Source organism: Petaurus breviceps, unplaced genomic scaffold, assembly GCF_028583685.1.
Source record: "Petaurus breviceps papuanus isolate PSGF00001 unplaced genomic scaffold, PetGlider_PUasm1.0 185, whole genome shotgun sequence".
In the NCBI taxonomy this organism is placed as follows: domain Eukaryota; kingdom Metazoa; phylum Chordata; class Mammalia; order Diprotodontia; family Petauridae; genus Petaurus; species Petaurus breviceps.
The window spans coordinates 22,753,796-22,764,780 of record NW_027185797.1 but is presented as its reverse complement, the minus strand read 5'-3'; the positions used below and the strand labels follow the sequence as shown (position 1 = coordinate 22,764,780).

General features: G+C 44.2%; 1 long non-coding RNA gene across 1 annotated transcript in view; it reads left to right on the top strand.

The window, feature by feature from the left end:
* The first annotated feature begins 4,730 nt into the window (after positions 1–4,730).
* The window catches only part of LOC138161477 (uncharacterized), a 117,844-nt gene continuing 111,589 nt past the window's right edge, over positions 4,731–10,985 (top strand). Inside the window, exon 1 of the long non-coding RNA XR_011168379.1 lies at positions 4,731–5,098. This is a non-coding gene — a long non-coding RNA (uncharacterized lncRNA). The remainder of the gene's footprint in view (positions 5,099–10,985) is intronic.

Sequence of the window (10,985 nt, the reverse complement as noted above, 5' to 3'; positions counted from 1 at the left end):
ATCTATCTATCTATCTATCTATCTATCTATCTATCTATCTATCTATCATCTATCTATCTATCTATCATCTATCTATCTATCTATCTATCTATCTATCTATCTATCTATCTACATGTGTATGTATGTACTTATTAAATGACTATATGTGTATGAAACTTATAAAGTGTAAATGGATGGTAATCTGAGAGTGAAGGGCCTGGGAGTGTAGGGGGAGAGGATGCTAGGAAAGCCCTGCAGAAAGTAAGATTTGAATTGAGTCTTGGAAGAAGATGGAGCATTCCAGGAATGGGGGGAGAGCCAGTACAGAGATGGAATGTCATTGGTGAGGAACAGTAAATAGGCTGACTGGAACTGAGTGGGAGAGAGCATGGAGGGGAGTAAGGAGCCCTTAATGCTTCCCTTTTTCCTTCTGATCTTGCCTTTGACACATACTGGCCTCTCAGGGCTCTAACCAATGCTCTAAGGCTACAAAGTACAGAAGGGGTGCCATTGATAGACAGCACCCAGGTACCAACAGAATTGTAAGTCCAGGCCCTGTTCCTTACACTATTTTAATCCTGACCTCCTTGTGCCCCCAGATAATGGATGAGATGAGGATTGGTGGTCAGGGTTGGAAGTGGCTAAGATTAGAGGTCAGGAAGGAATCTAAATTCTAAGAAGTTCTTAAAATAATAATTATTGATTTTTTATGGACATCATTGCCTTTTTGGAAAGGGTCATTTTAATGCTGCTTCCTCTCTCTTCTCCTGAGGTCATACCACAACAATTAAGTCTCAGTAAAGTGGACAGAGATGGGCTATCACCCTGGATTTTAAGAAGGAAGTTTCCATGGCTAACAGGGCTGGGCTTTCTAAATTCAAAATGAAATTGAACCCCAGAAGCTGGATGACCACCAGGTAAGGGATAGTCCTTGGAATGTGAAAAGTGTGATTTTGCTTCCAACCTTCCCAGGGAGCCTGCTGAGGAACCGACCATAGAAACTCTAGAGAGAAGGAAGAAAATGTCAAGTAACTCTTGGAAGTGTTAGGAAATCAAAAAAGAAAGCTGACCATGCCCCTCCCGCCTGCCCCTAACTCTACAGACTTCTGTCTTCATCATGCACCCTTCACTCCCTAATGTTCTTCTCAGCTTGGTCATCCCCCATTAAAATGTAAGCTCCTTGAGGGCAGGGTCTATCATTCTTTTTGTTTCTGTAGAGTGCCTTGAATATTTTAAGGGCTTAAATAAATGCTGGTTGATTTCAATCAATCCACCAAATAGCATTTATTAAGTGCCTGCTATGTGACAGGCACTCTGCTAAGTGCTAGGGATGCAGAAAGGATCAAAGACTGTCCCTGCCCTCAAGGAGCTTACAATCTAACAACTTTGATTTGACTTTCTTATGGTCTTGCTAGATGCCGCCTTGTTCTCTCTGGGTCTGGTTTCTAGACAGGCATGATGCTGGCGTTCTCCTTCTGGTGTTCTTTCTCTTCTTTGGCATACAGAAGAACATCCCAACAACACTTCCCCCTCCTTTCTCTTTCTCTTTGCTTTGGAGTTGGCAGCCCATTGACCTGCTATCAGTGAAGTCTGTTGGGGCCCTTGGAGATCTGCTGATTTCTAATCTAATTTCATTCTTTTGGTTGAGCTGCTGGTGTGCTTCTATAGCTTCAGGGTCATTGTGGAGAGTGCAATATTCAATTTAAATAAGTGATTCTTGAGAGATGTATATATTTGAATTGAGCCAGCAACTCTCCCACATCTTGACATAAGTCCTCATTAAATCTCTCTCTCTCTCTGAAAGTCACGCCTGTTTTCGTGAGTGAGATTCAACTCAACACAGTGATTTAATTGTCTACTTGCTTCAAGATGCAGAAAATGTTTGTCTGGAATGAGAACCCTATGTTGGATCAATATTCAGAAAAATAATAAAAATAATAGCCAGCACACACATAGCACTTCCAGCTTTGCAAAGTGCTTTACATATGACTGTAATGAGACAGCGCTGCTCTGTAAGGAACAACAAATATAAGGAACAAATGGAGAGCACGGAGCTCAAAGCACGATATGTATAATGAGTCTAATGGGGTACATAAAGTCAGAGCAGGGAAGCAACCAAACTCTGGTCAAACAGCAGTCAGTGGCCACCTTTCTAGGAATGTGCATTCTAGGGGGAGCGATTGTCTGGGGGTCAGTTGGAGCATGCCTTTGTATCAACATTAAATGCAGCAGTAGTTTGCTTTAAATGGAAAATCACTTGTCATCTGTGCCTCAGTTTCTATATTTGTACAATGATACTTTAATGACCTATATTTTTCTTGTGGGTGCAATGGTAATAGGAATTTGAAGACCTTCCCTGCTTTGAGAATATACTCTGCCCCTTAATAGGATGAATGTAATCACATGGATTCTGTGGTGGGAGGAGTTTGCTGAAGGGTGGAGCAGAGCCCACAGGAAGCTGGGAGTCAGAACAAGCTAGATGGTTGCGGGGAGAGGATGGTTCTGAGGGAGACAGGCTTGTGAGAAAATGTTGGTCTTGTGTTGGTTTGCGGGAAGGCTAAAGGATGGTGTGGCTCTCTGCTCTGTTGTGGTGCATTAACTTCTCTGTTGCTATGATGGAATCAGCTCACAGGTCTTGGCATTTGGTTTTCTGTTTTGCTTCCATCTTTTATATGGAGAGTCTGTTATATGTTGTGATCGAGCACCATGGAGGTATATTTATAGTGACTGTGGGCGCTGTGAATATTGCATTGGCACTACAGTGGGCCAGGATACTATGACGCAACCCTGAGGTAGTTTGAGTTAAAATCCACTCTACCCTTCTACCCCACACGAGTCAGAAATAGACAGACCTGGGGCAGTTTAACTTGGCTAACTTTGCCACCAGGTGGATTGACCTGAGGCATGGCTATGGACCCTAAGGAGCATATAAGGACCAGCATCTAGATGGTGTGGTGGACAGAGGACTGGGCTGGGAACCAGGGAGACTCATCTTCATGAGTTCTACTCTGGCTTTAGACACTTACCAGCTGAGTGACCTTGGGCAAGTCACTTAACCCTGTTTGCCTCAGTTTCCTCATCTGCAAAATGAACTGGAGAAGGAAACGACAAACCACTCCAGTATCTTTGCCAAGAAGATCCCAAATGGTGTCATGGAGGGTTGGACACGACTGAGAAAGCGACTTAACAGCATCACCATATAAGGAACGCTTAATGGATAGAACAAGATTGTTCAGAGATCTTACAAAACCTCCTGGTGAGTTGCTTTTACCTTCCTGCAGGCTGCTTTTGCCTCTCCTAGGCTGGCTGTGCCTAGGGGTCACTGAGTCCGATTTGAGTAATTGTCTGAATCTTCAGGCTCCATGTGGCCCTTGGCACCATGTGGAACCCCCTCCCGGGACAAGCTTAGCAAGATAAATGAGATGCTGTGCCTAGGGTCTTTTTGAATAATGTGAGGAAGAGTAGGTTGATTAAACAAATTTAATTTAACCAATATTTATTTAAAGCTTATTTTGTATAAAGCACTAGTCTAGTTGCTGGGGAAATAAAGGCAGAAATGAGTATCTTTAATCCTTAAGGAATTTGAATTTTTTTGGGGGGGAGGGATATAGCAGAAACTCAAATTTACTACAAGAAAATTTGTGGAGGAAGACATCATGAATAACTGGGGAGTTCAGAGAGGCTTCTCAGAAGAGGCAGCATCTGTGCTAAATCAGGACAGCAGACAAATATTCTAAAAGATGAAGACAAGGGAGAAGACATTTCCACATATGGGGAAAAGCTTGTGTGAAGAGACAGATATGGAAGACGGAGAATCAAGTTTAAAGTATGTCTTAGGAGGCCAGTTCACCAAATCAATCAACATTTATTAAGCACTTACTATATGCCAGACACTGTACTAGGCATTGAGGCCAAAAGACAGAAATGAGACTGTCCTATAAAATATTTGGAAAGGTGGGTGAGAGGCAGATTGTGAAGGCCTTTCCATACCAGGCTGTAGATGCAATGGGGAGCATTTTGATCAGATAAATGACATAATCAAAGTTGAGACCTTAGCATAATCACTTCAGCAGCCATGTAGAGCAGGGATCGGAGAGGGGAGGGATGCTGCAGGCAGGTAACAGCAGTAGTGTAGGTGAGAGGGTCCTAGTCCTGCCTGAGGTACCATTTCTCTCTCTCTCTCTCTCTCTCTCTCTCTCTCTCTCTCTCTCTTGCTTTTTTGGAGGGGGGAAGGTAGGGCAATTTGGGATTAAGTGACTTGTCCAAGGTCACACAGCTAGTTTTTTGTGTTCAGTGTCTGAGGCTGAATTTGAACTCAGGTCCTTCTGACTCCAGGGCCAGAGCTCTATTCACTGTGCCACCTAGCTGCCCCTGAGCTGCCATTTTCTATACATGGCTTGTCCTGTTCTTCCTGGGCTGCGAAGAGGACAATAATCCTCTCACCTCTACTCACATTCCTTTCTATTTCCTTTGTGTAGGGCCCCTTCCAGCTCTCTGTCTCTGATCCTGCAAACATGCCCTGGATGCTTCAGCGGAGAGTCTTTCCCACCACTTCCAGGAGATTCTCATCTTCACCAGAACAGCTGCAAAGAGGCCAACACAAAAGACCATCATTCCTCATCATGCGCCCATCCTGGGGGCCTGCTCCATTTCCCAGGCAGTTTTCTTGAAAAACTTTTTGTGGCTTGTCTGGAAATAATCAATATCCACTATATCAAGGGCCCCAGCCTGCACTCTTGCTGACAGCCCTAGGGAGGCCTACTTGGTGAAGTGTCCATCAACGCAAGGAAAGCTCTCAGTGGAGTTTGTTCACCTGCCTCATGCCCAAGTTCAGCTCACATTTTATCTAGCTGCAGAGGCATCTTCTGGAAATTGGGCTTTGTGCAGGTACCGCCATCTGAACATAATTATCCATCTAATTTCCTTTTTGTTGGAAAATGGCCTGGAAGTATGTTGGCTCAGTCTGCTTTATGGCAGTGGAAGAGAAATGAATGGGGAGGAAGTGAGCTTTCAAGGAGATCCTGAGTCGTAGGAGGAAAGAGAACCTGGAATGCTTCAAACTCTGGGGCGAAAAAAATAACTTATTTGTCTCTCTCTATCTTTGCCATCTTATCTCTGGGTAAGTCACATCACCACAGTCCCCCTAGAAGACTCTAAATTGTAATCAATGGAGAATGTTTCCTTAGTGGAAATTTCCTACATAGATGAAATGAGAAGGCAAGAGAAGGAGGGAGGGTATGGAAAGCCAGATGGAAAAGGAGAGGGAGGAGGAAGAAGAGTTCACAGGCAAGGTTAGGGCCACAAATTAGAATGGGCTTCTCATTCTCCAGATGAGAGTTAAGTGATTTGTCCAAGGTCATCTTGTTAGCCAGGTGGCAGAATTTGAACTAGGGTCTCTAGATTCCCAGTCCAGGGATCTATCCATTGCTGAATTTGATCATAGGATTATAACACTTAGTGTTAGACTCTAGGATGCCTGGTTTAAGAGGAGGATTGGCTGTGCCTTATAGACTGTGTGCCAGGAGAGGACCTATTTTGTAGTTCTGTTGGAGAGCAAAAAGCCCTAGGATTCTGGTGATTAAGGAAGTGTGATCAGGAGATTGGTAAAAGATTGAATGTGGATAAAGGTTCAGTATTTTGGTCAGAGGGATTAAGTACCTGCAGGATGGGAGTATGAGTGATAGGAGTGGAGTGGAGAGAATAGAATCATCCCAAGGGAGATAGACACTGTGTGTATGTGTGTGTGTGTGTGTGTGTGTGTATGTAGTAACTCTTGAGTATGAAAGAATAACGGAGCCCCCATCAGTGATCATTCATGAAAATGATCTGTATACAGGAAAGAAAGTATGACCTAGAATCTGTTTCCTTTGTATAGGCTGTTTCCAGCCTATGCTGTGAATGTTCTTTTCTCCCTTTCCAAATCGCTCTAGCTTCCTTCAAGGCTCAGCTCATGTAATGCCCCCTAGAGGAAGTCTTACCTTTATCAATACTCTCTCCCTCCTTAAACAATCCTGCATACTCTTAATCTGTTTACATGTTGTAACTTTCTGATATAATTGAATCTCTTGGAGTGTAGCTGCTGATGCAATTTCGTCTTTACATTCCCAGAGCTGAGAAAGCTGTGGCACATTGGATAAAAATCTGACCTTGGAGCTAGAAAGACCTGCATTCAAATGCTGCCTGAGATACATGTTGTATGTGTAACTGTAATGAACCTCTCACAATGCTATGAGTCTGTAAGTTGCAGAACACTTAATGATTGATAGTGACAGTGGGTGTTTCCTTGCCGGGTCCTTCCTATATAAATTAAGCCAGAGCCTGGACCTTACCTGGCCCATAGAAGGCACTGACTCACCACTTGTTAGGTTGGATTGAACTGAATTAGCTAGCTCCTGAATGATTTGTTTGTGACTCTTGGAATGATAATATGTGGGAACTATGAGTTCTTGAACCAAAAAGAGGCCTTTGGGCTCTGAAAAGCTGTAGGTTTTGATCCTTGTGCCCTCCCCCCATGGAGTGAATACCTGTCTACTGAAGTAATGATGAGAAGGTCCATTTCAGTGCTATATCTGTCATATTTCTGAGTCTTCTATGGGCTCTGCACAAGAAAAGAACATGCCTAGGGTGGTAGACACAAAAGAACCCAGACCTCAGAGTGTGAGTTAAATATGTGCCAATGTATATAATATATATTCTATGTAGATAAGTGAATGTATATAAGTGGGTCTGTGACCATAAGAGGCCTTAGATGCCATCTCATCCAACCTTCCCTCCCCCTTATTTAATAAAAGGGAACTGAGGCCCAAAGAGGGAGAAGAATTGGAATTAGAACCCAGGTCTGAAATTCAACCCCGCTCCCTTTCTATAACTCTATCTTTTAAGCATCATTCAGGCCAGATTACCTTGACAAATCTAGTTCAATTAGAAATCAAGACTCTATGGGGCAGCTAGGTGGTGCAGTGAATAGAGCACTGGCCCTGGAGTCAGGAGGACCTGAGTTCAAATCCAGCCTCAGACACTTGCCACACTTACTAGCTGTGTGACTTTGGGCAAGTCACTTAACCCCAATTGCCCTCCAAAAAAAAAAGAAAGAAATCAAGGCTCTATCCTTCCAGTTATCCCTAGGAATGGGAATAGGACTCTTGACCATGGGCAGAGCTGAATATCCTATGACTGGGGAGTTGCTAAGCTTATTCTGCAACCCTGTTAGCCTTCTACCCTGGTCCCTTGGGTGGCGCAGTGCTGAGGCACTCAGGGGCATGCTCAATAAGAGACATATTTGGAAAAATCCAAGATAAAGTAAAGAGCCTCTGTCTCATGCAGCAATGATGAATGGTTCTGTTTCCTCCCTAGAATTAAAAAGAAGCTTCCCTCTGGAAGCCCTGGGTGTCTTCTGACTTCTCTATTTGCTGTCCAGAAGCCCTAAAGAAATTTAAAATGCAGCTGTTTGACCCTTCTGGTTCAGTGACCATTCTGGCTTGAGTTCTTTGTTAGCAGAAAGCTCAGCAGAAATAACTTGTGGGGTACACTAACTAAGATGGGCTTAAGCAGAGACCAGTGAGGATTTGGGCACAGATCCATCAGTGGCTTAGATCAGCTCCCCTATCTGAGAAAGGCAGGCTTCCTAGCTCTGACAAGTCCATTTTGGAACAATAATAACGTGTGCCTCTGAGTGTTAAGATTCGTAAAGCATTTTATATAGTGGCCCCTGGTGATCTTCCTAAGACTCCTAGCATGCGCATAGGGCACATAGGACCAACCTGATTTTACAGGTGGGGAAATTGGCTCTGGATCATTAGGTGATTTACCCAACATCACACAGTCAGTAAATGGAAGAAGGTGCAAAGCCAGGTCTTCAGGCAACATGTCTACTTCCCTTTCTTCTACTCCACAGCAAGGTATGGTGTTCAATGAGAAACTGTTCATTCTTGTTGTGATGACATTTTCAAAGCTAATGAAAAGACATGTCAGAGGAACCACGTCTGAAATGCGCCTCTGACACTTACTCCCTCTTTGATCTTGGGTAAGTCCTTGATGTCTTCATGGGCCATGGTTTCCTCACCTAGAAAATGAGGAATTGGTAATAATGGACATTTATGTAGCACCTACTGTTTGCTAAGCGCTTTACAGATAGGACCTTATTGGATGATGCATAAGGGCTCGTCTGGCTTTAGCATCTGTGCTTTACTCCGCTCTATGAGAGTCAACACAGTAGGATCAGGCTTGGAGAGTCAGCTGTTTCAGTTCTTCTGGGGGTGTCACATGCTTACAGTGGGGACAATGATGGCACTGATCTCACTGAGGTGTTGTGAGAATTTGTGAGATGATCTATGGAAAGTACTTCACAAAGCTGATAGTGTTAATGGATGCTAGTTACTGCTGCTGCTGCTGCTGCTGCTACTACCACTACTACCATGAGTACTACTACTACCACCACTGCCATCACCACTGTGGCTGCCATCACCACCACAGTGTGCCGCTTTTCCTACTACTCATCCCTAGGGCACTGCACTGGACTTCGTTGAGGAGTTCAGGTCATAGTATCTCTTGGAGTTACTTTTTGGACCTGCCTGTGGTCTCACGTGGGATGGGGAGCGAGTCGGTCTGAAGCGCCATGTTTCTAGACTCTACAGCAAGCCTACTATGGAACAGTTCCAAAAGATATGATATTTCTGGTGGCCCAAAGACAGGGCCATCAGAGATGGCCCAAATCTCCTCCTACCTGTCCCGGCTCTGTAACAAGGTGTTCACAGACACTGGAGACACCCGAGGGGGCCCCTTCCCTGCCAGCTTTCCGGGCTGCTTTTCATCAGGGTCAGAGAAGCAGCAGAGCACAGGGTGCATGCTGGGGGGGTAGGGTCACCACCTGGGAACTCACTGCCTCACAGCAGTTAAGAGTCCTCCCTCTTCCTTCTCCCTTTCTCCTCACACTATAGTCATCTATAGCCACAGAACCCACAGCAGCGCTGATCACATCGTCCCTCATGCCTAAGCCCGGGAATTGCACATAGTGGGTGGAAGCATCCCTTATGTTCTCGGTCCACAATGGCCATGTTTGCTCTCTTCTCAGTCCCACTACTCAGCTGTATTGCTTCCTCTGGGGCACTAAAACAGAATGTGTCGTGTAATTTGGTCCAAACCTTCGCCAGCTCCATTTTTGAGAAGCTGTACAGATAATAAGAGATATGAAAGGGGAAAACACAAAGAGGCAGCAGGCTGGTTGGCAGGGAGCACCCCAGAGTGAGTTGCGGGGAGCCAGAAATGCCCTGCTTGGGCTGCCTTTGTGATCTTATTGGATTTCTGGAGCCCGGCACAGCAGTGTTGTGAGACCCGACTAATTAGTAGAGTTAGCGCCTGGGAAACGATGAAAGCAACAGAGGGGCTAATTTTTATTAATACAGATTCTTTTTATTCTCTGGGATTTTGTTCCATCCATTATCTTCTCTGTGTGTTTTTGTATTCAGTCTATTAGTCACCCAGAAGAGATAAAGAAGACTACTTTTAAAATCCATAGCAAAAGGATTAAGGACAATTCAGAGGACAAATGAACTTTTTTGTTGTCAAAAAGAGGCTCATTAGATGAAGGTTCACTTTTCTTTGGGCCTTTCAAGCTTGAAAGGCTTTCAAGGGGGACGTGAAATCATTTTTGCCAGATGCAGATGGTGTTGGCAAGTGTGTTGAATCCTAAGAGCAAGACCGTTACTGTGTCTCTGGGGAATCCATCTTGGAAAAATCCTGGCATTGTTAGAGATCTTACTTGGCACAGTCATTGATTTCATTTTAATCCCGTGGGGTTTCATTTTTACCAAGGGTACTGGGGGCTGGATTGAGGCCCATAAATGATGCTTCTTGGTCTCCTGTTTGGGAAGATTTTCCCAGGAGGACATTCTTGATCCTCTCAGTTGTTAGGACCCTCCCTTCCCTCTTCCAGGTTACTCATTTAGAATGTCTAGTGGGAGCCTGGACTCACTCTCCCTAGCAAGGCTGGCTACATCTTCCCCTCCCCCTTGCAGTTCCAGAGGTACCCAGGAGAGACAGCAGGGTGACTTTTTCTAATGCTATCTATTCAAGCCCCAGCCAGTGATTAGCATCCCAGTTCCATTTAACCAATTAACATCAGTTAGCTTGTACAAAGCTCTATTATGAAATAGTAAGAACAGAAGATATAAAGCTTGCCCTATCGATGCCTAGCGATATGCTCTTTTCTATCCCACCCCAGCTCCTGGAGAGAGTGGGCTCAAACTTAGCAGTTTCCACATAGCATTGGTCTCACAATGTGGAATTCTAAATGAGGTACAGATACAGTTAGAATGACTGGGGTCCCTCAGGTCCCTCGGGGATTCACTGCTAGACAGAATCCCAAAGATTGCTCCCAAGGACCTTGCTTTTAGCCACCAAACCTGCTTTCTGGACCTTTGGTGACTCACCATTCTGACCTCTCAAAGATCACAAGGGCAGAGCTGTCTCCATCTCCTCTAAAGCAGGAAAGAATAAATAGTGCCTTTTGTATCCTCCCCAATTCTGTATTTTTTCTTTGCCAATAGAGTGTAAGCTTCTTGAGGGCATGAGCTGCATTCATTTTTGTCTCTAAATCTCTGGAACCTAGAAAAATGCCACATATTCACAAATAAATTAATGAATGAAAAAAATAGCACATCTCCATCATCTCTATGCCCGGGTACTCTACAAGAGCTTAAATTTAATTTGAGAGTAGAGATCAAAATACTGCTTTTTTTGCTTAATGGACATTAAGTTGTTTTCAAGAACAGATGGGTTAAGAGCCTCAAGATTCTGAGTCAAAGTTCTCACCATGCTGGTGGCATGAATTTTCTGGAAAATTTTTAGTCATAAGTATTTCCACAAAGGTACATCCTCTACCAATGTGAATCACAAAATTCTTCTATGGTTTGGTACAGTGCCCAAGAGTTGTTCGGGTGGAAAAATTCATCATTCTATGGCCAATGTGGTTTCTTTCCAAACTTAGCTATGTTGATCCTCAGATGACT